This window comes from Conger conger, chromosome 4, assembly GCF_963514075.1.
Source record: "Conger conger chromosome 4, fConCon1.1, whole genome shotgun sequence".
NCBI lineage: Eukaryota > Metazoa > Chordata > Actinopteri > Anguilliformes > Congridae > Conger > Conger conger.
The window spans coordinates 58,240,119-58,261,791 of record NC_083763.1 but is presented as its reverse complement, the minus strand read 5'-3'; positions in this window follow the sequence as shown (position 1 = coordinate 58,261,791).

Genomic DNA, 21,673 nt, shown 5'->3' with positions numbered 1-21,673 from the left:
TCTAATTTAATCACTTAATAATTTATAATGCAAAATATAAAATGTCTTATCTTGTAGAATTCCAGTGTTTTTAGGTATTTGGTTATTTTCAGTGTTGGATGACATGTACAATTAAAATCAGGATTTAACTGCTTTTAATTACAGCATTATAGAAATGAACAAATTAGCTAGCTTGTATATCAGAGTCAGGTGGCTCTCACAAGCAGGAGTTTAGGATTAACTATGTGACTGGTGTTTGATATGTGTATGATACCTCCTCACAGGGAGGAATGGGCAAACTGGGAGAACAAGGACCAGAAGGAGAACCTGGTATTAAGGTTATTGTGTACTTCAGCTTTTTATGTGATTATAACTATGCTTTTGGTTGTATTTTTTGGGGGTTTGCAGCATTGAATAAAACTTTTTTTAATACAACTGTAACTATGTTGGTTGTGAAATGTTCTCGTTGGATTTAAACCTTGTGTGTCACATAGGGAAGGTCAGGTGTTCCAGGTGTGACTGGACCTCAAGGCCAAAAGGCAGGTATTCTAAAATTATTTCTCTAGACGCTGATAAAACTGAACACAACTTATTACTGCCACGTGACTGCCATAATTCCAAGATTCTGTTGTGTCATTGTATTTGTGTTCCCAGTGAAGAAAATCAATAAAGAACTCAATGGGACAGTTTTGCTCCCCAAATTAATGAATCAAATAACAAAATAGTGTAACATAATTGCAAAGCAAAATGGCAATACAAATACAAATGGCAAGTACAATTTCAACTGATATTGTAATTTAATTACTTGTAGCTGACATACAGATAATTATGCAGTACAGGTCAATCATTCTTACGTGAAGTTGTACTGTAGATTTATAACCTTTTACTGTGTACTCTTTAAGACTCCTCATTAGTACAAAAGTCAAAAAGAGTGGAGGGTTGTGATAATACCCACAGTAGCTGTAGGCAGGGGTAAGTACGAAGTCCAGTGGATAAATTGCAGTCATTCATTTCAATATTTGTTCATTTGAGGTTTCACCTTCATTTTAGGGAATGCAAAGCCTCCCAGGGAACCGTGGAGTAGACGGAATATATGGAGCTCCTGTAAGACCCTGCATTTTAATTTGTGCAATTTTACTGGGATAATGCACACTAAATTATATTAATCAGATGTGTGTGTTTCATAGGGGCCTGTTGGTAAACCAGGAGTTGATGGGGCTCCTGGACCCAAGGGGCAACAGGTACTTCTTTTCAGGTTTTCTTTTTTTTTGATAAATAAAAAAGATTGATTAATTGACACAGTGATCTCCAGTGGTACTCTTATGCAGTGAATCGCTTGTGGGGGCCCTCTGTGGGCTTGTTTTCATTCCCACCACAATTGCAATCCCATAATTTTAACAAGCAGTTAATCTTTCTTAATTAGGTGCTTTAGAGGGATTATTTACCCTCTTTTGTCAGAAATAGTTAGGTATCCCATGAGGTATAAAAGTTCACATTGTTCACATTGTGCTTATTGTGCTATATTTCAAACAATATGCATAAATGCATAAAGAATGATAGCAAAACTGATCTAATTAAAGACTGAGGCGAATCAACAGGCTCCCAATTAGATTGCTAATTATTAAGTACAATATGAACATGGATTATTTGGGGCATACAAATTATATTTATAGCACAACGTGTTTTAAAAGGGTAAATAATCCCTCTAAACACAAAAAGAGTAATTAACAAAAATGAACAGCTTGTTAAAATACTGGGATTGCATGGTTGAAACAAAAACCAGCATACACAGGGAGCCTGGAATAATGTTGGATTAAAATGGTAACTAGTAAAATGTGTGTGGACAACATATTGTCCTCATAGCCTTCCACAATCAGTTTAACACAAAAAATGTAATCTGCATGAATGCTGTACTTGTCAACCCATGCCAGTTACTCCATCATATCTCAAGTGTGATGAGGAGAACAAATGTATTCAAATGTGATTTAAATAAAGCTGGAATTTGCCACAAAAAAAAGAAGGTCAATGTTCATTGTCTAATTAAATTAAATGTCAATGTTCAATAATATAAATAATTTAAATATCAAATCAAATTACACCGACTTTTAATCAGTGTAGAGTAACATTGTAGTTTGAGCTTCAGAATTGTATTAGTCCTAGTCCTTTGATATCCTTTACAACAGCAACTTTGAAACTTCATTTCATTTGCAAACCCGTATAGCTCATATAACATTCCAGACAGGTGCACAATCTTTTTAATGCTTATGCCACATGAGTCCTGAAAGTGTTGTACAGAATTCAAATATCCTTTGAATTGGATCCAAATTTGAATGTCTTTAAACCTAGTATATTTACATTTTTCAGGGTCAGATGGGAAAGGATGGAGGTCCAGGGATTCAAGGTCTTGTAGGACAAAGTGTGAGTGAATTCTGTATCTGCAGTCCATCCTACAGGGATTTTTACAAGTGGAAATATGTAAATATATAAAAATAAGTAATCATATTCACTGAAAATTAACCAATAGAAGAAAAGAAAATACTGGACAGGTGTTACAGGACCACAGCAGATGCATGGTGAAATTATGCAGACAGTGAACATAGGGCCTGATCCTGGCATGAGTGCTTAACTCACTCCTACATTTTAGTTGCTCTATTAATTGATAATTTACATTCCAGTCCATTTTTGCAGCTTGCTGCATTTTCATTTTGGGATTTGGGCGATTGAGATATGGAAATGAACCCCATGTAAATTCACATAATTTTATAATTGCCTGAATGATGGGGGTTTAAAAGTAAAAGGCAATGTAATTGGAACTCCAAGCCATTCACATTTTCCATCTGTGGGTATCAGAAGGGCTAATTTAATTATATTTGGCACAACTCACCAAGAACCATCAACCACAGTTTTTTTGAGCGATTGCACATGAGGATGTGCGTATCTCAAATGCATATAGGCATAGCTTGGAGTGTGTAAAAAGCAAGTCAGGACTATGCCCTAAACATGATGACACTAAAGTTGGGTTGTTTTGTTTCTGTATTTAAAAAAAAAAATGCTATCCAGATATATTGCAACAACAGAGCTCTCTCACTAGCAGATGAAAGAAACTAAGTCTTGATTTGTTAAACATTTAATGGAATTTTAATGGGGGTTATAAACCATAACTTCTGGTGTTATTATGGTCATCTATCTTGTTAGTATTACACATTGTCCTTGGCTAGACCTTTTTTCCAATCAAGTAGAATTTTCTAAATGTGGTTGATCTTTGTAAAGGGCTGACAAATCTGTGTATAATGAGACTTCCCTTGTGTGGCCATTTTTCAACAGGGAGATCCTGGTAGCAGGGGATTAACAGGCAACCGGGGAAGTCCAGGGATCAAGGTGAGTCTTTGGCACTTTGGAGTTTCAAGGGTTGAAGTTCACCAGTTAATCCAGTGCCTGCAGAGGACATGTGTGTAGACTCTATAATTGTATTTTGGTCAACTGCAATGATGTATGTAATCAAGCTGTAATTTTCAAGACATTACCACAGCAGATGAATGTTCTGTAGTAACGAATGATGTATGAAAATGCTCTCATGTGGTGGACAATACCTGAACATTCCAGGCACTTTCAAACAGGATGTGTTTTATTGTTTTATGTTATTGTGAAGCATTCACCTTTAACCAAGTGGCAGTGCAGCCTATTTTGTTCCCCATATTGTTCTCACAAAATGAAAAACTGTCAAACTGGTCAATATAAAAAAAATAATTTGGTATAAAAACATGCTCCAAACTGATTTAATGTTATAATGTGATGGCCATGAGGCTAGTTTTTTGTTTACCTAACGTTGCTATTGTTGATAATATTGACCGTCAACCTACCTGTAGTAAGTAAGGCGTTAACCAACCCTGCATTCTGTTTTGTTGCTATGGCAAATATCTATGGATAATGTTTAGGTGGAACTGTACTGACCTTCATCTCTGTCCCCTTCTTGTACCCCCATAACCTGCATACCAGGAAGTGCCAAAAAATACCTTATACAGGTTGCGGCAATAATGCGGCATAATTACAATAATTATGCACTTTTTGCGATATATTCCAATATAATCAAATATCTGTTATTTTTTTAAATACAATTTTCATATTTTTGGTCCAGTTGACAACCCTAGTTTGCATACCATACTATTACAATTTCTGTAATCAATGTATTGTATTGCTTTTTAATGGAAGCTTTTAAGTTTTTCTTGTTATCTGGTCCCTAGCCCTAGTACTATAGTCACTGTAAACGCTATTTTTGTTAAATGTATTGATGTGTATGTTTGGTTAGGGGGTTAAAGGTAAAACTGGTCCAAACGGCTCTCCTGGACATCCTGGGCAAAAGGTATTGGATGAGTTTGTATTTTTATCTTCTGTACTACTGTATTACTATTCCTGAAATTAATACTTGCACAGTTGTAATATGTACTGTAGCTTTCTCCAGAAAAATAATTTGTCAGTATATTTCAGGTTTACTCTCTTCAGCCAAATTCAACAGAATTTGTACTCATTGAATTTGCAGGGCACACATTACAGAATATTTATGAACCTACAGTACCACGCACTAATACATTTATGAACACAGGAAATGTGTTTTGAATATGTAATGACTGAATAGTTAGTGGTGTTCATTTCTTGGCTAAAATGATGCATTAATAGTTCTGCATGAATATTGATGTTAAATGAACATTTCCTTTGGTTCAGGGTGAGAGGGGCCAGGAGGGACCAAAGGGGATGCTTGGGAGCCCAGTAAGTGTTATATCAATCTTTGGTAAAGGTTTTTCTTCTTCTGAGAGATGTTCTCCAACCACATCTGTTGGCATTTATCGCCATCACTTCACTTACTGTTGCAGGGCCTGCAAGGCTTACCAGGATCCAGGGGATACCATGGAACTACTGTAAATAAATTACTTGAATAGTAGTTACAGCTTTGTACCTAAGGCATTTTGTACATTTTGTGCAAAATTGGAGATGCTCTTAATGCATGAACCTTAATGCATTAACTACAACAAGATACTTCAACTTTTTACTTTGTACGTTATGAAGGAGCTATTAGGATAGCAAATTTCCTTTTCTTTTGTAACTACAGGGTATACAGGGTAATATTGGTCCATGGGGGAAGGTGGGGCTTCAAGGGCCACCAGGGGAACCAGGGCCAGCAGGACCAGTGGGGCCACAAGGGATTACGGGTTACCCTGTGAGTGGATCATCTTCTGTCTGGGCACAGAGATAGGGAGAGGGTATGGAATACTGGTTTCGGAGTGATATCTTTTGTTACGTTTTTCTATTATTAGGGTAAAGATGGTCCAAGGGGACTTATAGGCCCACAGGGAGACAAAGGGGAGAAGGTAAGCCTTTGATTCTAGACAGTGCTACCATTTTGTTTGATGAATAATCCCAGCCTTAATTCTTCATGATGGCTCAATGACAGATATACTACCGAATTAACAATGATATTATTTTGATATTTCTGTTTGTCAGGGGTTCAATGGTCTTGCAGGAGAGAAGGGAGTTGCTGGTGTCGATGGTGAGGAGGTAGATTGATATACTGCATTGATTACTGATAACAATATTGCAGTAAGAACTGGTATATTGCATGTTTTAGATGAGTTTCCCTTATCAAAATATCTTCATGTCTATGATCTTGAGTATACTTCTAATCTAAATGAAGCCTTGGGTCACATATCCAGAATCCTGACCATGTTCCCTTTGCTCACTGTGTAATAGTAGAATGAATGGACTTGTAAAAGGTATCTTTTGTAAAAGTGTTAAGAGTATTGATACGATTGCAAAGCAAAGGACCAGTATTGCTGTTTTTAGGGCCCAGCTGGTTTAATGGGTGCTTTGGGGCCACCAGGACAGAAGGGGCCACGTGTGAGTATCAACTGATGAATTTAACACTTTGGTAATCTGCTATAGGTAGTAGTAGGATGCTGCCTTAGTTGCAAATCCTGCTTTATAGTATCTCAGCTAGTGAAGTGGTACTTTATGTCCTGTTTATTGATTTTTTTTTTTTTACTGTAGGGTGATAAGGGAAAGGATGGGCCTCCTGGCAGAAGAGGGGTGAAGGGAGCCCAGGGAGAGGCAGGCAGTGTGGGACTTCAAGGAGCTAAAGGACCACCAGGGAAGCAAGTGAGTGACAGTGCTTTTTATACAAGCATGTACTCTGTTGTGCTTGAACAAGCACAAGTCTTTAAGAAATGCTGGCTGTGATGCAAGTGTATTTCAGTCCTGTCTCTTGGGTTTCAGAGTCATCCTGGGCCCCCAGGGGAGAAAGGAAACCCTGGACTCCCTGGAGAGAAGGTGAGCCAGTGGACTGGAACTGAGCTGTCACCCCAAAGATGGTCCTTGATCACAACTTTATCATCCTACATGACTGATTATGCAGCTGTACTTTCAGCTGTACTCTCATGTGTCTGCAGGGCCAGCCAGGTGCCAGAGGCACTTCAGGTCTGGCTGGAATGTACGGCCCCATGGGGAAGACTGGAGGAAGTGGTGCCAAGGGAGAGAAAGCCATAGGAGGACTCTTAGTGAGCATGGTATCGCAAAACGTATTAGCACATAGATTGTAGAGAAATATGGACAAAGTGACTGTGACCCATTGACTTTCAATGGATTGCGATAAGCGTTTTGTAACCACGGAAGTGCAGTTTCCATCCTGCCATGAGACAGTACGAAAAAGGTCATGGAGTTCGGGCCGGGCCTGGGTCATCCACTAAGTGCATGAGGTAGTGATGTGCAGTGACTCAGCAGAGAAGCAAACTGTGCCTGATTCATCCACAAAGTATTAAAATATCATAAAAATAACACAATAATTAACAATCTTGATGACAAATCAGCACATGGGGTGACATTAGACAAAGAAAAATCACCTATATCTGTTCTTGTGGGAAAACAATTATTGACTTTGTATGTTGACCATATTGGTACCTTTGACATGACATTGAAATGGGTGGCTGAAAGACCTATACTGGAGCCATTCACACTGGCACTAGTGAGCAACGCCTCTCAACAACACCAAGAAGTGAGCTTCAAAAAACAAAGCCCATTTTGGCCACTTGGAAAGCATCCCTTATATGTGCATGCATGGAAGCTCATTCATTCATTCATTATCCTAACCTGCTTATCCTGAACAGGGTCGCAGGGGGGCTGGAGCCTATCCCAGCATACATTGGGTAAAAGGCAGGAATACACCCTGGACAGGTCGCCAGTCCATCGCAGGGCACACACACAATTCGCTCACACACTCATACCTTAGACTCTCCAATCAGCCTAACCTGCATGTCTTTGGACTGTGGGAGGAAACCCACACAAACACAGGGAGAACATGCAAACTCCACACAGAGAGATTCGAACCCAGGACCTCCTTACTGTGAGGCAGCAGTGCTACCCACTGCACCATCCGTGCCGCGATGCATGGAAGCTAAATTACATTAATGTACATCGAGTTCTATGAATGCACTAATATATTTTGCCAGTACTCCCACATTATGGGGTCAAAAAGAGACAGGTGTAAGCCAGTTTGGGCTCGTTTTCTAAATGGTCCTGTCTTTTATTTTTAAGGGAGCACAGGGCAGGCTTGGCCCTCCTGGCCCTTTGGGACCAAAAGGACCAACAGTAAGTTTTATATCTGTCTTTGTTTTGAACTATTAATTACTTGTTTTATAATATTTATTTTAGCAGTGAAAAGGCCAGCCTATAGCCTAGTGGCTAACCCACTTGACTGGGACCTAAAAAGTTTAGTAGTTTCAAGCCCCAGTGTTCAGTGCAGCTGTTGGGCCCTTGAGTAAGGCTCTTAACTGCACATTGCTCCGGGGGGTGGGGCTTTCCCCCGCTTCATCTAATCAACTGTAAGTTGCTTTGGATAAAATTATCAGATAAATAACAATAATGTAAATCTAATGAAAAGGATATGCAATCACATGCTGATAGTTATGTACTTTAAGTTCCTCAACCACAAAATGCAAGAGAGAACTTTTACTTTTTTTTCCTAAAGGGGTTGCCAGGGAAGACAGGGCCAGTGGGGAAAGTTGGTTTTCCTGGACCAAAGGTAAAGTGTACCATTACAACATACTTTATGTATAATAGCTTTTAGAATTGACAGATACAAAAGTGAATACATTGTATATTGTGTATCTGTTTAAGACAATGACAGAGGAAAACTGCCATTCTTATCTCTCCACAGGGAGATTATGGGGAAAAAGGAAAGCCTGGTATTCGTGGTGTGAAAGGACAGGGGGTATTATTTATTCTGTAGAATTAAAAACATTTCTGGATTTTTATATGCATGTATACATTCTTGACCCTGACTGGTTTTCTGTTTTCAAGGGACTGCAACCTTCCAAAGGGACCAAAGGAGTTCCAGGAGCTCAAGGCAAAATGGTCAGTTTTTTCTTTTGTACTTCAGAATTACTTCAAATGTATGGACATAATATTTCTAAAAACCCAGCATGTGACCTACAGGGGCCAATCGGACCTAGCACATATAAAGGAAATCCAGGACCCAAGGGTAGACCAGGATATTTGGGGCAACGGGGCCCTAAAGGCTACAAAGGCAGGCAAGGACCTCCGGTGAGAGAGTGGAGTTGAATTCATCACAAGCTTTTATACACAAAGTTTTTTCATGTGTGGTTGCATCAGAATAAGTTCATTTTCTTTCATGAAGGGACTGAAAGGCAGCAAAGGAAGGGCAGTCAAGGGTGATGTCGGTCAACCGGTGAGTTACAACACAAAAAAGTATCATCATTTTTCATTACTCTATAGTGCCTCTCATTAAAGCTACTGTCTTGTGAGGCGTTCCTAGTGGTCAGACATAAATCATCATAACAGTGCCTAGGCAGGGAGGATTTCAGCCATTATGGTCAAGCGAATTCTCTGGTCAGTCAAGGGCCTGCCTGCACCTGCTATGCATGAATTGTCATTTTCCAATGCAATGATTGCCCAGCTCAGCTGGTGAACTGCTGAGTGAAAACTAGTGGTGACAGACACAGCATATCTCTGCTTAAATGTAACCAGCAAAACAATGTTGTACTGAGCGTGACTTTCTGATTGTTGTCTTGTGTACAGGGAATTCAAGGTCCAAAAGGAAGGCCTGGACCACCAGGAAGACCTGGGTTACCAGTAAGTGTTCCCAGTTCATTTATGTGAGACATTCTTCTGCTTTTGCCAAAGCATTAAGTATATCTTGTAATTTACTATGTTGATGACCTTTGCACACCCAAAATCAACAAACAAAGGAAGTAACATGACAGAACCTAGTGAAAATAACTTGATTCAATCATTTAGCTTAAGCCAGTTTGCCAGGCTGGTTTTTGATACAAAGCATTATCATCCTTATACAGGTTGCGGCAATAATGCGGCATAATTACAATAATTAGCTAAAGAAATAAAATAAGCTGTTGTGTAGCCAACAAAGCCTGTGAGTGGCCTTAATTATGCTTATAATAGGAAAGGCAAAATAAGATCTATAAAGTGGAGTTTTTCATCAAACTAGTCACCAAGGGAAGGACTATTTCTACTGAATGTTTGAATATCAACAAATTATTGCAAACTGTGCCACTTAAATTAGTGCAGATGAAAAAGCTGAACCTGGCAGCCTTGCACTTGAGGCAAGTTGGTCATTGAGATCATTTTAGCAACCAGCAACTACCTGCAGACACATGTCCCTCAACTGCTGGTGTGCTGCCTGCTCTTGCAGTGTATGGAATTGGGCTGTTAATGGATGCTGTTCATGGTGTAATAGCATATAATCCACATACACCTCTGGGAGGACAGAAGAGCAGGATACAGAGAGATACGAAGATTATTTTTTCATTCCTGGACAGATTTGAAATGTCATCCAGGTGTGTGCAGATCAGAATGCAGCCGGGGTACATCTGGCTTGACTGACCCCATCCCCTCATGGGAGAGGAAATTGGCACAAATGTTTGCAGAGCCTGGCCAATGGTATCCTTCATCTGATGGAGCCACTTGAGGGGGGCATAATCCGGATAGAGGACAAAGGGTTTACCCAGGAGGTAGTAAGAGCCAGTAGAGCCCATTTTATAGCGAGACACTCCTTCTCGATGGTACTGTACCGACTCTCTCTGGGGTTGAGGTGGCAGCTGATGTATATCACCGGTCACTCCTCACCATCCTCTTCCTGGGACTGCCCCCAGTCCTCTATCTGAGGCATCGGTCTGCAGGAGAAATGTTTTCAGGGCAAATCAAGAGAGCACCGCCACAAAAGCACTTTTATTTTCAGAAACACCACCTCCCACTGACCGTCCACCCGATCAGATCTGACACTCCCTTTCGAATGAGGTCAGTAAAGGGACTAGCAAGACTAGAAAAATCTGGGATGAACTGACGATAGTAGTTCACTAGCCCCAGGAATGACTTCACTTGTTTGGGGACATGCCTAAATGGGTGCCGTCTTATCTACCAAAGGACTCGTCAGTCCGCGCCCCAACAGATGCTCACTCCTTCAGCAGCTCCGTCAACTTGATTCTCCAGCCTGTAACGTTGACAGAGCCTGCATCGCCCGGTGTTGGTTTTCCTGCAGGCTGAAGAGAGTTTGATGTTGGGTCTCCTGCATTTGTGCCAGCTGCTTCACTATCTGCAGCAGCGGAGAAGTTTCCATCTTCTGAGAACTATTCTGTCCCAAGTTTTGGCACCAAAATGTCACACACCATGACACACCCCTGGGAGGACAGAAGAGCTGGACACAGGGAGATATGAAAATTCCGAATTGCACCAGCGTTTTATTTCATTTGGTGTAGTGGGGAGAGAGAGTGAGAGCGAGGTCACAAAGAACAGCTCTCTCTCGTATGGTGACTGTTCCCTGGTCTCAGCCACCTAATGTGGAAGGAAGCACACTTTTTAATTCCTGGGGTGATTTGAAATGCCGTCCAGGTGTGTGCCTACTTAACCAGTAGGTGTGGTCCTTGGATTACCCTGCTTCCTTTCCACAAACCGAGTCCAGCTGTCACGGATGGTTTTACTGTCCTACAGTGTGCCACAATGTTTACTAGAGTATTACTAGATGAAAATAATTAAAACTACGCTTTCATTTTGACAGGTTACACATATGCTCAACACATTCTGTGTCCTTCTTTCAGGGAAAACGTGCCATAGATGGACTTCTAGGTGTTGTAGGAAATGAAGGTGATCCGGTAAGTTTGTTCTTTTTAAATTAAGATAGCCTGGTGCTAATTGGGTCAGTGTTTCTACTGTCCTCTCTCGTAAAAGGGAGATATGAGGCAAAAGACAAGACATGAAGATGTCTTGGCAGTTTAAAATAGCTCAAAATGGAACAACAGCTTCATTCAAGTCTTCAGGTCTAACACTGTGGTGTAACAAAACATGTATCTGATGCTTGGCAGCCCTGAGTCAATTGTGTTGCATGCAGGGCTGGGAATGGTACTGAAGTATAACAGGTGGCCTGCTGTAATATAATCTATAACCAGCTCATGGAGTCTCTGTGAGTTTACTGGATTTAGGAACTGTACCTTTCTAGGGGGACATGGGTTACAGGGGAAGTCCTGGAAGAGCTGGTCAGCCTGGAAGGAAAGTGAGTGAAATTTTAGTTTTTTCTAAAAATTTCCATTTCAGTCCCTTTTCTAAAGATATGCCGACTAATCTATACAATAAACCACACAAATTATCAGTCTTGATTTTTTTGGAGCAGATTGTGGCATGTGTGATGTATTTGATTGTATTTGTCACATTTGCTGTATTCATATCAGTTTCATCTATTTAACCAATGATTTTTACGATTTTTTACAGGGTCAAGTTGGGATACCGGGTCTTATGGGGAGTCATGGAGCCCCAGGTCATAAGGTGCTTCCTCATCTTCCATTTATTTGTATGGTGAAACATTTAGGTATAGTGAAACATTTAAGAAATGTCCACTTATTTCTGATATTTCTAATTCAACACACATAATATTGATCTGTCTTTCTCAGGGTGATCCTGGCCCTAAAGGAAGACGAGGACCAGCAGGTCCTATAGGGCCAACGGTACAGTGAATGTTCGCCACTGATCCATTAGTTTCTTACAGGATGATCAGTAATGCATAATATTGGCCAATAATATCATGTAGGCTTTACTTTGGTGGGTGTGTTGTCTTGCAGGGGATTCCCGGACTAGCAGGAGAGAGGGGAAGGAATGGACATCAAGGACCAAAGGTAGTACCCACCAACAAACTTGAGCATATTCAAATAGAGAAGTGACTTCTCTACTTCTTGCTAACATCAACAATGTACTTCAATACTTGTGTGGCTTTGTCCCATTATCTTTCACTCCACCCTCCTTTACTCCACTCTCCCACTACCACTCCTCCGCTCCAGTGTAAGTATGTGGAGCATACTTCCATACTCAGGCCATTTAACGCCAAGCACTAGTTGCATAGTAGGATACAGTAGCCTGTAAAAACACGAACCTGACATTGCGGTTTGCCTCAAGACACAAATTAATATGTAAAATTGGACAGTGGATGGAGGGAATCCACAAAGATCAGTTTCTGGGGCACAGAGTGGAGGAGGCTAGTAGCAGTTAAGGAATGAGAACTTTCAGGCTAATGGGACGCACCCTGTGTCTTTGCCATGGACAGATTGCAGTGCAGATCTATATTGCTTATAGTGGGACCATCTCTGTGTTTGTGTTAATAATTTGTCTCTTCCTTTTCTTGCAGGGCTTTTCAGGTATCGGAGGGCTACCAGGACCAATTGGACCACAAGGAATTAAAGTAAGTTCATTTGTTCAATGATAGGATCTTATCAATTCACACTTCACAGTAGCATTCCACAGATAGCTATGCTGTTTTCACAGGGAATACAGGGACTAGTAGGAAACAAAGGACACCCTGGTCCAAAAGGTGTGCAGGTAAGTAACTGCTGCTTAAGTGGGTTGCTGCCTCAGTTGCTGTTCATACTAATAAACTTATTGGAAATGTGAGCAGGCTAGCTATGTAGCTACACTATTTATTCACAACAATTAAAGTTTTTCCATTTAATTTTCAGGGTGACACTGGACCTCCAGGTACTCCTGGACACAGAGGATTCCCAGGGCCTCCTGTAAGTGGCTTTGCTTTCTCAGACTTGATGGCACTGTGAAATTTGAAAGTTACGTCAATCTGTGTATCAGTGCTGTGTAACAGACTATTCAGAAACACATTAGCTCTCTGCACATTGACATGTTTAAAGTACATGGATAGTATGTGCTGTAGTGGTTAGAGCCATTGGGTTCCCTGGCAGAAATTCCAGCTTGGTTCTAGCCTGGTTTCAAGTTGGTCTAGCTGGTTTTAAGGTGGGTAAGTTTGAGGCTGGCTTGGAGATATTCAAGTTGGCAACAAGAAAATACTTGTCAGTGGTTGAAAAATAATCTCACTTAACTCTTTGAGTACCCTTGGGAATGTGCAATTGGGGCCTGCTGCCTTGTCTTTAGTTTATGTTTAGTTTATCTAGTACTTCTTTATTCCCCATCTCAATATCATCTAAGACAAGTACATCACAAAGAGTAGTAGTAGGAGGGACCTTATCGGAGCAGTGTATTAGCTAACAGTGTTGAATCAACAAAAGTAATCCAGGAAGATTTAAACAGAATCCAGAAGGGGGTGGAAACCTGGCAAATTATTCAATTCAATATAACTAAATGTTCTACATGTGGGAAATAAAAGCATAAGGCAGGATTACTTTATGGATGGTACAAAATTGGAAGGTGCTCGAGTTGAAAAGGGGGTTATAGTTGATCAAAATCTTTCAAGCCTTTCTAATCAATGTGCGGTCACAGTAAAAATAAAAAATGTCAACAGGATGCTAGGATACATAACCAAAAGTATTGAGTATAAGTCTAAGAAAGTTATACTCACCTTATACAATACCCTTGCTAGACCACACTTGGAGTACTGTGTGCAATTCAAGGAACCACACTATAAGAAGGATATAGAGGCACTGGAAAAGGTTCAGAGAAGGGCAACCATATTGATTCTATGTATGAAAGATTAGACTTAAGTTATGAAGAAAGACTTAAGATGCTTGGTAAAAATGGTAATTAAAGGGATTAACAAAGTTAACTACAGGCAATTATTCAGTTCCATTTGAAGAACGTGGGGGCATAAATTGACATTGGATAAATTCCACACAGATATTAGGAAGTATTCGCAGTTGGGTTGCCTAGCCTATCATATTAACCAAATATCGTAAAATATTAACCGAACAGCATCATACCAGATAAATAGCCTATGGCCACAACGGGAGACAACATTCAGCACACCAGCAGCAAACGTCAGCGATTTATACAATCTCGTGGGCCACCAACCTACAATTCATCACCGTATCCACGTGAGTGCGCTATTAGACCAGCCAGATGGCACCAGTCTCACCAGGAAAAAAAAAATAGCCCTGTAAATACAGCGAGATAGCCAAGATAACAATTTTAGTCCTACCTCACTCAGAATAGTTGCAATCGTCTTGATGCTGCACTTAACCTCTTCTGAAGTCTGCCTTTCCACTCCCCGCAAAATTGTGTAGTAAGATCCCTTTCAAATGGCAGCTGAAAACGTCCTTCAGTATTGAAAGAGTTCACAAGTTGTCGTACTTGCAACGAACGTTAATTCGAGCTTCAACACTGTCAATAGCCTACAGAAGACATTGCTGTCAGACTAGTGGAGTATTTTCCAAGATGTTATTCTCCAGATTGGCTGATTTCGCTTTGTATGAACTTTGAATGGCTTCACTCCATCCATAAAACTAACTTCACCGCACTTATGATTAGTTCTGTGTGTGCAAAGGGCCTGAACGAGGCGTTTCCTTCATTAAATCGAGCAGACACACTGCCGATAATGCTAGAAAAGCATTATCTTGCATTCATTCTCGTGAACTACATGCTGTCCCAAGGATGTTTAGATGACACATTCTTCCATATTACTACTCAATATTTTCTGGCATTTGCTTGGCTATTTTGGCGGGGGAAGGCTACTATTGAGATGGCTAACTTGCCGCTCTTCTTTATTCCTTTAAAACACTGTTAATACTCTTTAATACTCCACCCACTCCACCCACAAACGTAATCCAAAAAGTAACGTGACCCCAATGATGCTGTAGCTATCGTGACAGGTCTAAAATGAGATCAATCACAAATAGCCTATTTCGCTTGAATTCTTAGTAGGTATAACAATGAATAGATGTATTTTTTTAGAAATAAGTTAGAATTGAAATAACATTCATAGCATTAAAAAAAAATCAGCCCTGCTACAAGATAGACAGCGGGCGAGGTCGTCAACTTCAACTAGACGGGCACAGAGACCGTTGATGGGCGGGCACAGCCCGGTCTGGCCCGCCGTGCAGGCCAATTGAAATGTAACCGTTTTAAGTTTATTTATTTCATAGACAAATTATATGACATAAATACACATCCTTTAATTCCTTCGTTTTTTTTTTTGCAGGGTCTCATTGGAAAGAATGTGAGTTCCTACTTCAAAACTGTTTCTTTGCAAGTTTTTTAGATTATGACTGCAATTTGCAGTGCTCTGGGCACTTATAGATACCTGTATCTTGTAAGGACATATAAGGACATATAAATGAACTCTGCACATTCATTTTACAGTCTGGCAGTATTATGGTTACATGACACCCAGGTTTTATGTGAAAATTAATTTTATTGCTGTCATCATAACATCATGATTCAGTGTTATGTTGAGGTATAAACATTAAAATATATTAAATAAGACATCTATAAAATGCTGTAGAGCACACGAACATAGATATTTCAAGTTGTATCTTTGTTTACTGAATTCAGTCACAATATTTAAGCTATTGGAAGGAGATTTATTATATTGTATTCTCTATTTTCTCTTCGGACATTACTTAAAGCTCTGCACATCTTTATCTATCACAGTTTTTGTACTTGGTTATTGCCTGGTTTGTACTGTGGCCTGTGGTTCTGTTTGGCCATTCACAGGGTATGAAGGGTGTGCGTGGGATGCCTGGGTCTAAGGGACTGAAAGGCCATCAGGGACTACCGGTACTGTAAAATGTCCAGGTTGTTTTGATATTGCTGATGCCTCTCAAACATGAAGAGACTTTTGTTGAATAAATTATGATCAATTTTACAATACATTTTTGGCTAGCATAGGATTTCACTGGACAGCCGATGCAGACGGTGTAAATGATAATATCAATAAAAATTCCCTGAATAAAATTCAGGAAAATCTTTTTTGCAGGGAAAACATGGTCCTCCTGGACGTCCTGGACAGATAATACAACCACAAAATGTAGGTTCACAGTTGTTTGTAATTTTTTTGACACTCATATTTATAACTGGAAATGATCTTGTTTTTGATGTTTACAGTTCAGTGGTAAGTAACAATGGGGTATCTTTTTACTCTGGGATGTCTCTGTTTCTTCAGAGGTCCAGAACAGTGACTGTGAGGAGACATAGTTCCCAGCACAATCAGATGATACAAAGTTCCTCAGATGCCTTCAGCATGCCAGAGGGCACCAAGGGCAATCCTGCCACCACTTGCTCAGAGTTGATGATGACCCACCCACACCTGACAGATGGTGAGTTTGATTGCTCAGCAGTAGTAGAGTAGTATGCATCCTGAAAGCCATTTAAAGTGCTACCTTGAATACTACTGCTATAACTCAATAAGGTGCCTATCCTGTATTTTTCAAATTACAACATAGCTATCATAATGTCCTTCTCTAACCCTTTGTGGGTTAAATCAATGTGTACCTACTGGGCTGCACTCTATCTGTATTGTATATGTTCTGTAATGACAGAAGTGCACAGGTGTGGCTGAGTTTTTACAGACTTTACACTTACAGGGCACTTCTACGTGGATCCTAATCAAGGCTGCCCTTTCGATGCCCTATCCGTCTTCTGTAACTTCACTGCAGGGGGGCTGACCTGTGTCTCTCCAGTCGAATCTCAGGTGATGCATCATAATACAGTCTCTGAGGTCATTGGTCAAGGGGGTTAGCATTTGGATAATGAAAGAAATAAGATTTTGGTATTTCTTGCCTTGATAAATAATTATTATTCAGGCCTTTCATGCGGTAATTAATGACATATAAATGGGGTCTACCTTGCTTGAATCATTTTACATAGATTGTGTGAAATAAAAGTTTGTCAATTGCTTAATTTTCTCCTAGAGTAAAGTCTGCTTTTCTTTGAGAATATTAAGCTGAACGTTGAACGTGATGTGACATAATTAGTGAAACATAATTAGTAATACATTATAGAATGTAGTAGAATTAGAGTAAAATTTATTACAAAGGATAAAGGGAGACAAAGCAGATCTGACTCTTCTCTCTGCAGATTTCAGGAAGGTGGACATCAGAAAAGACAAGATCCAATGCTTCAATCCAGTGGTTCAGTCAGCTTAGTAATGGCTTTTGGGTAAGTTCTTACAAGTCACACATGAACAATTTGGTGAACTTATTCTTAATATAGTTACACTATCCAGGGACGGACCTGCAAGCACCTCATACATGCACGAAATGGACAGAGCACATGTAACTAATGTTTTGCATGATTTTATTCCAGTTTGAGTATACAGGCCTCACCACAGTCCAACTCCGATTTCTGAGGTTGCGCAGTCACTCCGCTTCTCAGAATTTGACCATAGCATGCCCTACACCTGCTGAAGATTACAATGGGACCTCTAAAGGGAGTAATGCAACCCAGAGGATTCTACATTTCATGGGAGACACCAAAGAAGAACTCAGACTCTCAAATTCAGCCTACGCCACGTTTTCACGGCAAGGTTGTGAGGTAGGAGCTAAAGATGGTTTTTCTGAGACCTTACTATGAATATGTTTTTTCATGATTCATTATTAGCGGCATGTAGCTCAGCGGCTATTATTGTCCAGTTAGTGCAGTTCAATTTGTCACCACTAGATGTCAGGCCAGGCACATTAAATGAAGGCATTTGATTTATATTTTTAGTATAACATCCAATAACATTTATATTTTTGTTATAATGTCCTATTCTGTCATTTATATATATCTTCTTGTGGAAAAAATGGAGGGACACTGATAGCCAGTAAGCAGTGTTATTAAGAGTAGGACAGTGTTATAGCCATGGCAGAATGTTGAGTATGGACTGTGGTCTTGTCTGCAGGTAAAGGTGCAGGTGTCTGTTCAGAGCAGCACAGGAGTCCAGGGGAGTGACTTGGAGCTGCTGCCCATCAGAGACCTCAGTGTAAGGGGCAGGGGAGAGCACTGGGTGCAAGACTTCAGGGCTGTCCTGGGACCATTGTGCTTTTTGTAGCTGGTCTGATCTGTCCAGCGAAGAAAGACAGCACAGTGCTGGGATTAATTGCCTCTAAAGACAGTGGAATGAGACAATGCTGAAGCAGGTGCAGCATGAACTGTCCACTGCATTTCTGTGGCAAAACTGAAGCAAGTACCATGGACATCCCAGCCAGAGAGTGAGAAAGAGCATGTAATCTGGACTCTATTGCCTATTGCTTGTGTATTGATCATTTGGGGTTGGGGGGGCATTAAAATTGATACATAAAAGGTGAAATGTGCATCTCTTTCCAGTCAGTGTTTTTTCTTTAGAGTTTTAGAGTTTTTTTATGTAGATTTACATTTTGAACTCTGTTTTGAGTGGTAGTCATTCCTAAGATTTATACATTTACATATACATTTTTAATCACGCATAACTTGAAATGAGAATGTCTCAGCCTCTGAGTCTGTACTTTTCCCTTCTGCAAAGCCGGTTGTTATTTCCCATTATCAACAGTAGTGCACTATTTTTGAGTCATGTAATTAACAGAAATGTTGCTTTTTAAGTGTAAAGACATTTTGATTTGCTGATGTAAATTGATACTTCGTAATGGTCTTTGATGGATACATTATAAATTCTATTCGGTAATAGTTATATAAAGATTTTTATAGGACAGATTTTAAGGTTATCCTCTTTTTCAAGCACTTAATTTCCGAACACTCCACATATAACAAACCGATCTGGAGAATCCCCCCAAAAAGTTTTTATAATTAATGTGTTAAACTAAATAAAAGTTTCTACATGGATGTGACTGTGGATCATATTTGTAAAAACACTGTTGCTTTAGATTGTGATGAGAATGACATCAGCTCCATATTTACACCCTGCTCTCCTGTTGGGGCCCCGTGGGTCAGTGCATTGGGGTGAATAATCTCTCTGCTCAGTTTTCGGTCTTCACATCAATGGTGCTTACAGCCTCTAGCCAAACTGGACAAAGATCTTTTATCCATGTGCTTCGAAATGCCATGTCTGTACCCCGCACCCACTGGCCTCCGCCCATCCAGAGATCACAAAGTTACTCTTAGTAGACAAGTTTTCTAAAATCCTAAATCCAACTTTCACTCTCTGTCTCTTGTTCTCTCGTTATTTTTTAAACAAACACATGCCATGTGTACATCCATGTGAAAGAGTTCATCTAGATGTGCCCCGTATACTGCTGCAGTCTATAGCTGCTATAGCTGCTATAGTCTGACTCAGGATCAAAGGACAGCTATCACTCAACCTAGCATTGGGTAATGCTGCACAAATTTAGGTAATAGGATTGTTTTTTTGCATTCCCATACCAGTCTTATTCTGATTCACAAAAGTGTATAATTCAATTCAATGCATAGTATGTGTATGCAGTCAAATAATTCAAGTGTCCACAATATACAGTCGTTGTGTGATTATTTATTTGTTTAGAAACACCTGTAACCTTTGGTATAACTCGATATTTAAAAAATACATTTGGCTTAAATAATTTGCTCAGGCATACCACAGTTGAGTATTCTGGGGATTTTAACCTTTAACCAGTTTTCTGCCCACAGTCCAGAATGGAGCCTCCAACTATTTATATCATGAACTTCTACTGATTTACTTATCCTAGGTACTGAACCCTTCTGCGCAATGAACAGAGCAAAGTCTCAATGGGCATTAACCCCCCTCCTATTATGTTTGGGGTCAATTTGACCGCATTCAATGTTTACTGTCTCATACTGTCAACATACTTTTTTGAGCTAGATTTGTATTTTTGTGGGCGGCACGGATGGTGCAGTGGGTAGCACTGCCGCCTCACAGCAAGGAGGTCCTGGGTTCGAATCCCCGTCGGCCGGGGCCTCTCTGTGCGGAGTTTGCATGTTCTCCCCTTGTCTGTGTGGGTTTCCTCCGGGTACTCCGGTTTCCTCCCACAGTCCAAAGACATGCATGTTAGGCTGATTGGAGAGTCTAAATTGCCCGTAGGTGTGAGTGTGTGTGCCCTGCGATGGACTGGCGACCCGTCCGGGGTGTATTCCTGCCTTTCGCCCAATGTATGCTGGGATAGGCTCCAGCCCCCCTGCGACCCTGTTCAGGATAAGCAGGTTCAGATAATGGAAGGATGGATGGATGGATTTGTATTTTTGTTTTATGGGGACTTTATGGGGAAAATATGGCGAACGTGAAATGAATTCAAAAAAGTGTTTTTCAATTTCCTGTACATGTTATACACATCATTGTTGTTGAGGATATTTTGACCCCAAGCTTTATTGTTATATAAAACCATGATTTTGATTGTGTTTTTGTTGTGTTGGCTGATATTGAGGGCACTTCCACATTAATTTGTGAGTGTATGTGTGTGTGTGTGTGTGTGTGTGAGAGAGAGAGAGTGAGAGAGAGAGAGGTACATGACAAACTTGCTACTATAAGGGGTCTATGGGTCAAGCACCCACAAAATAACCTTCCAATTACAATTTCTTCAGACAATACATTCCAAGCAAACCAGCAAAATACGGTATCAAAATATGCACAATCCAGCAGTGCATGGAATATGCAGGTTAGTGCCATCCAATGAGTGGAACGATGGAAAATTGAGTCAACGGAGGATTTTCTTGGAGAAGCTTGGTTACACACTGGTGACACCTCACATTGAGAGAAACCGGTGCCTTCCCAGATCACCAGCAGCTGCATCTGTTGCAAAAGAGATTCAAAAGGAGACACAAACCCCAACTACTCCAGCGCGTCCAATAGCAGGTGGAAAACGTAGCAGGTGCCAGGTCTGTCCCGACAGAAATGACTTTAAATACAGCACCACATGTGTGAACTGCAAGAAGTACATCCGCAAGGAGCATGCACACACTCTCTGCATATCATGTTCACAGTAGTGCTGACTTTAAACTCATCTGAATGACTGCACTTGCCTTGCACTTGACTCGTCTGAATGAAGAATTGATGCCCATGGGAAACTAATTGAGCTGTTATATTCTTTTTTTTTTTTAATCAAAACTAAATTCCGGTGACTAATTTACTTTCTGTTAGTGTTTCTTCATTATTGAATAACTGTTATGTGTTACTTATTGATTTTATGTGTTACTTAAGTGTTTTCTGAACCTAAACATTTGAAATGTAGACTATATTTATTTTTTCCTGGGGTCAAATTGACCTCAAACATAATAAATGTTACTATGCTACTATGTTACTATAATAAAAGGTGTGTTTCTTTCCAAATGTTATTTTTCTTTTTTAATAAGCACTTAATATCAACATAAATCCATAATTTGGTTTCCATTTTAGGTCAATGAAAATAATATAAAAACAATACTTGATGTATAAGGAGAGGATGGGGGAGTCATGTTTTATGTATTAAGATGGTCAGAAGAAAGGCCTAAAGTAGCTGAGAGAGTTACAATCATTTTCTGCAGTTTTCCAGTATTGGTGAACTAGATGGTA